This window comes from Ursus americanus, chromosome 2 (genome assembly GCF_024610735.1).
Source record: "Ursus americanus isolate L20-20 chromosome 2, mUrsAme1.1.p, whole genome shotgun sequence".
NCBI classification, from domain to species: Eukaryota; Metazoa; Chordata; class Mammalia; order Carnivora; family Ursidae; genus Ursus; species Ursus americanus.
The window spans coordinates 23,178,961-23,184,960 of record NC_142128.1 but is presented as its reverse complement, the minus strand read 5'-3'; the positions used below and the strand labels follow the sequence as shown (position 1 = coordinate 23,184,960).

Sequence of the window (6,000 nt, the reverse complement as noted above, 5' to 3'; positions counted from 1 at the left end):
TAAGACTAAGAGTTAGTAAGGCCCTCAGTCCCTCTTTGTCATTAAGCAATTACTATGCTTTCTTCTCCCTATGATTCTAACTACTTTCTACAAGATAATTCTTCCTAGCTATGAAATAATTATCCATATATTAATTATCAATCCCAATATTTAAGATTTCTCCTGGCTACCTTAGTCAAGGTATGCTCAAGAATTGCCAACTAGGTCACAATGGTGAAGTTGAGCCAAGAGGCCAAGCAGAAGCTGCAGCAGCTCATCGAGTGTGGCCAGTTTGTCATCTGCTGAGGCTTTATTCCTCTCGTGATTTACCTGGGATTCAAGGGTGCAGTTGCAGATACTGGAAAGCCTGAACCAACTGTTTTGAGCTAACATTGGGAATAAAGGTTATCTGGATTTGGATGCAATCAATGGACAGGAACAACATGGAAGTTGTGCTCTCTGGCTGGGATAAAGATGGGACATTGTTTAGGTGTTCACCAGTTGAATGGCACAGGGCTCTTCTCAGATCAATCTGTGGCAGAATGAAACCTCAACTGACTTATCATAGACTATATCAAAATACATGTTTTTAATAATGTTAAAAAAAAATGCTAACTGGCACTAACAGCTCTCTTCTCATTTTTCAGGTAGAATTCATGTGAGGGACTTAACTATACATACAACCAACAAATAAATGTCTGCACAGTACACATGTCCTCTCTAGGTAAATGACAGGCCACTATTAGAGAAAACCAGCCTATATGTCCCCATGCCTGTGTCTTCTCTCTGTGGTTAATCATATCCCCATGCTTTGCACAGTTGCCTAGCACACAGTAGGTATTCAGTAAACTTCTGCTGAAAGCCAAGAGTGTGACATAATCAGATTTGCACTTGGAAAGACCAATTCAACTTCAGAATTTAGATTAGTGATATGTTGTTTGCTATCTGTTCCCATACTTGTCCTACCATAGTTTTGTTTTGTTTTGTTTTGTTTTGTTTTGTTTTGTTTTGTTTTGTTTTTCTTACTCCATGTAATTGCTGGTCTAATTAAAGTGGGAGAAGCCCCTTTTTGCCTTGAAACTTTTCCCTGGTGCAAATACAGGGACACAAAACTGACCCATACCTCCTTCCAACAGTTTTCCTGTTCCCACCTCTGTGCATTTTTATAGAATAGGGACAGTGGGGATATAGTCGGCAATGACATGTGTGACTAGAAAAATAAATCTGCAAGTAACATGTATATTTTTTTAAATTAGGAGCTTTGAGTTATTTCCTCTTTTAAATTGACTCTAGCCTTTGCTTTGGTTTAAAAAATACATGTGCCCGGAAATGGCCCTTGTTTCACCTTATCCCTCACACCTCTTTCCCTTTTTCAGCTCCCTAAGGCATGAGCACCAAGGGACTATCCATTACCACATACCTAGCAAGGACTTTACCCTGGGGAAAGGTGAGTGTGGTACCAGGACCTTCTAAAACTATAGGAGGTGTTTGACCTTAGAGTTGGTGGATAATTATGAAGCATTCAAATTCAGGCATCTGAGAGATTTCAGACAAACCTGACTCCATCAGAGACCATTTCTATTTTTCCCTTTCTTGGGTACTGTGTGAAGCCAGTACAGTTTCTTTCCAGCTCTTACCATAGTAGTTCTATAGAACATGGCTTAAGCCTAAATTATTTTGGCTTCTTAGGAGTTACTCGTAATTTGAGAGCATAAATGAGTTCTGTTTCAGCAGGTGTGAGGTTTATAAATTCACAGTATCCTGGGAAGCTGACATTAATAGGGGTAGACGGGTAAAACTTTTCCTCTCTAACTGGGATTAATTAAATTTATAGGGAGTCTCCAGGTCCCTGCAAGATGGGAGTAAACAGAGCCTTTTCCCCCTTCTATCAACCCAGTATTTTTCCTTACCCATCCCTTTGAGGGCCTTTAATAACAGTGATTTCTTCTGCTGCCTTGAAGGTATTTGGTATCGTGAAGTCAATCAAACGTGAATATGGATTAGAAAATTATTTCATGGGGCACCTAGGTGGCTCAGTCAGTTAAGCATCTGCTTTCGGCTGGGGTCATGATCCTGGAGTCCTGGGACTGAGTCCCATGTCAGCCTCCCTGCTCAGCAAGGAGTCTGCTTCTCCTTCTCCCTCTGCCCCTCCCCGCTTGTGTTCTCTCTCTCTCGCTCGCTCACTCTCTCTCAAATAAATAAATAAAATCTAAAAAAAAAAAAAAGAAGAAGAAAATTATTTCATTAGATCACACTGGAGCAAGTATTCCTGGCTTTGCCGAAACAGAAATAAACAAACCAACCAAAAACTCAAAATTATAAAGATAATTGAACAGTGGTTTCAACCACCATCTGACACCTCCCCACCAGTCTTCTGTGCATAAAAATGACTGTAAGTTTTCTGTCCTTTGTGTTTGCGCAACAAAAATGTAAAGACATATACTCTTGCTATATCCTAATCACCACATAGAGGGAGAGGCTAGGCCGGTGTTCCCAGACTTTATGACTATGCATTAGATTCACCTGGGGGGCATTTCTTTAAAATAAAGATTCTTGGATTCCAAATCCAGTAGATTCTGATTCAGTCAGAATGATGGAGTACCCAGGAATCTGCATTTTAACAAGTACTCCACATGATTCTGATGAGTATTTGGCTTTGGGGCAAAATGGGCTAGGCCTTCCAGGGGATTCTCAAATTAAGGCTTACAATCTTCCCCTGCTTGTGCACTTGCACTCTCTCTCTCTCTCTGACGAATAAAAAAATAATCTTTAAAAAATTAAATAAAATGCACAGATCCAGGAGACAGTGGGAGAATAAACTTTAACTGGAGCAGCTTTGACTTCGGATCTTGACCTCTTAAGTGAGGTATCAAAAATAACCATGCCCCTGGCCCCTGCACAATTTAGTGTACTAATTTAAAAATTAGTGATTTAAAATGTAAAGTCTTTATTTTAAAAAATTTTAAATAACCATGCCCACCCCAATTATGATTGTAACCACCTTAAATATTTATAAGTCATAGTTCTCTACCCTAAGGAGCTTAAAAATCAAAGAAAGGAAAACATGTTGATTCTGGTTGAAACTGGGCATTAGGTAAATAGGAGTTCATTATACTATCCCTTTAACTTCTGTTTGTCTGAAAATGCCAATAATGTTTTTTTTCTTTCTTCTAATTAAGGGAGCTAAAACATGAATGAAAAATTAATTATCAACAGAAGACAGTAAAGTTCCAAGAAGGGAGAAAAAACTCCAGGCTATAGTGGTATTTTCCTGAAAGGGATTCTGAGAGGAACAGGGAAGGAAATGCCGACCATCAGAAAAATAACTTAGGAGGAGCCAGGATTAATGCCTCTGGCCCTGGCCCTAACGAGGCAAGGTGATGTTCCCAAGTATAGGATCAAACCACTTTCCTGGAGTCTGTTCTGCCCCCACTATAGCCTCCTCCTGACTTTCCTCCCCACCCACCCCCACACACATGCACCCACCCAACTGCATGCAGCTCAAGGCAGAAGTTGGGCTCCATGGAGTCAGATTTGACTCTACAGTAAGAAAACTAACAAAGCTTTTTCTCTCCCAGGGCTTGCAATGTCTCCTATGCAGAAACAGTTTCAAGGACCTCATTTTCTTCCACAGTGGAATTCTAGCATTGTGGCAGAAATATGACATGAGCTGGTAAGGCAACCTGGAAAAATGTCAAGGTTTTCTGTCACCTACACTCTTGTTTTTATGCGAGTCTGGGTCATGGGTATCCTAAAAGAGGAAGAGATTTTAAAAATACACTTAATAAGCAACAGCAATGAGTAAGGAGATATAAGCACATCTGGAGCCTTATCTAGAGAATGCTTCTTCCCTCCCTTTTTTCTCCTTTATTTTGTATCCTCTTGGTCACCCACTTTCTCCTTCTGTGTCTTCCATTCTGAATTCTTTTACTACTTCCCTCCATTATGGGGACTTACTACTACAAGCATTATTCAAAAGGTATACGGAGTGACACACAAAATGAGAATTGGAGCTCATGGATCCAGCCTTCTCTATCACCATAATTATGTAATTAGCTATAAGACTGGTTGGGAGCCGAAGAAAAGCGTAAGATGGAGAATGTACAACACCTACCAATACCACACATGTTAATAATGGCATCCCATCTCAACTGCACACACACTCTTCCTCCTCATACAAGCAGCAGTCACTGAAGTAGGTAGGACACGGGTAAGACGTGAAAGTGTTAGATCTGTCCACAAGATGGCAGTCCTACTTTGGAGTGTACGGCTTAGTAGGAAATTTTGCAGTGGCGCAAAATACAAATAAACTTTGAATTTATTCATGTAGCTGATGTGAATTATATTTCAGTTCCTACCACATTTGAACAGAATTTTTTGTTTAGGTCACAGTTATGTTTTGAGGTGTGGGTAGTGTTACAACTGAAGATTAGGGAACATTATAAATAGGGGTGTGTGTGTATCCCATCTAACCTGAACTGTTGGATGAATTTCCAATGACTGGACTCTGAGGTGTGCAGATAATTCGGGGGTAATGCTTAAAAAGTACTGGAAACAGAGGTTTATGTCCCATGTTAATAAATTTGAACTTTATCCTGAAAAACATGGGGAATCATTGAAAAATTTTAAGCAGGTGGGTGACTTGATCAATGTTTCCCCAGACTCACTCATTGTTTAACACCTTGATGAATTTTGCCATATCTATCACCAATAGTTAATGTACTCAATGTTGTTTAAACCTACTTTTACTCTAGTTGCAAATATATTTAAAGAGGAAATTCATTACCAGCATTGCTTACCATAGTGTTCAAAATAAATGTACGACTATTGAAGTGGTACAGTGTTCATTTACGAACAACTTAAAATCACCTCATGCACCACTAATGTTAGGTCTGCAACACTTTGGGTCACTCTCCTCTGTGGAGAGATTCTTAACGGCCAGGTCGGGTCTTAGATGTCAACTTAAATCCTGTTAAGACAGTTGTAGGCGTAAAGCAAATCAGCCACACGCGAAGAGTGAGAAGTTTGTCTATGCCTTCAAAATGTCTACAGCACCACCAACCCTTCTGAAATTTTAATGTGCATATGAATCTTGTAAAATGCGGATTTTGATTCAGTATGGAGATTCTGCCATTTCTAACTCCAAACTGTATTGATCGCTGTTGGTTTCCCAACCGTGCCACAGTAGCAAGAGTACGAGACTGTAAATTCCTGCAGGGCAAAGACCACGCCTTAATCTTTAGCATAGTGTTTGACACAAGGCGATTTCACGGTTAATACTCGTTGAAAAGTGAACTTTCTTCTCCCGGATAGTCACATGACCCCCAACAAGCAGGTTTCAGCTCAGAAGTACCCTCAACACACACCCCTACTCTTCAAAACATTTTTTCAGGGGCGCCTGAGTGGCACAGCGGTTAAGCGTCTGCCTTCGGCTCAGGGCGTGATCCTGGCGTTATGGGATCGAGCCCCACATCAGGCTCCTCCGCTATGAGCCTGCTTCTTCCTCTCCCACTCCCCCTGCTTGTGTTACCTCTCTTGCTGGCTGTCTCTATCTCTGTCAAATAAATAAATAAAATCTTTAAAAAAAAAAACATTTTTTCATACGAAAATTAGTTTTTGTTTTCTACGTAGCCCCAGCCTAGAATATAAATTTCATGAGAGCAGAGACTTTAGCTGTGAGGACGGCCACGGTTTCCGGATTCATCCATTTGTGTCTCCCGCCGGTTCTGGTAGCGAGTTTATTTCTACCCTGAAGGAGCTAATGGTATAGCGAGGACTTAAGCAAGAAGCAGTCACGCCCGGCTTAAAGCCCAAGTCTCTGCAGAAAGGTAAATAGGTAATGGAAAACTCTGCAACACCGCGGGCAGGCGGGAGAGGAAGTGCCGGAGCTCAAAAGCAGGGGTGATTCCAGACACCGCTGGTGGAATCTGGAGAAAAGGAGCTGTCTCATTGGACAATACGGATCGGGAGAATCCAAAGTGGCAGAGGGGGGATTGTGATGGGCTGTCCTAGACCTAGTCA

General features: G+C 41.0%; 1 pseudogene; it reads left to right on the top strand.

The window, feature by feature from the left end:
• Positions 1 to 210: 210 nt before the first annotated feature.
• LOC123778826 (mitochondrial import receptor subunit TOM7 homolog pseudogene) lies at positions 211 to 369 on the top strand (annotated as a pseudogene).
• Positions 370 to 6,000: the final 5,631 nt, after the last annotated feature.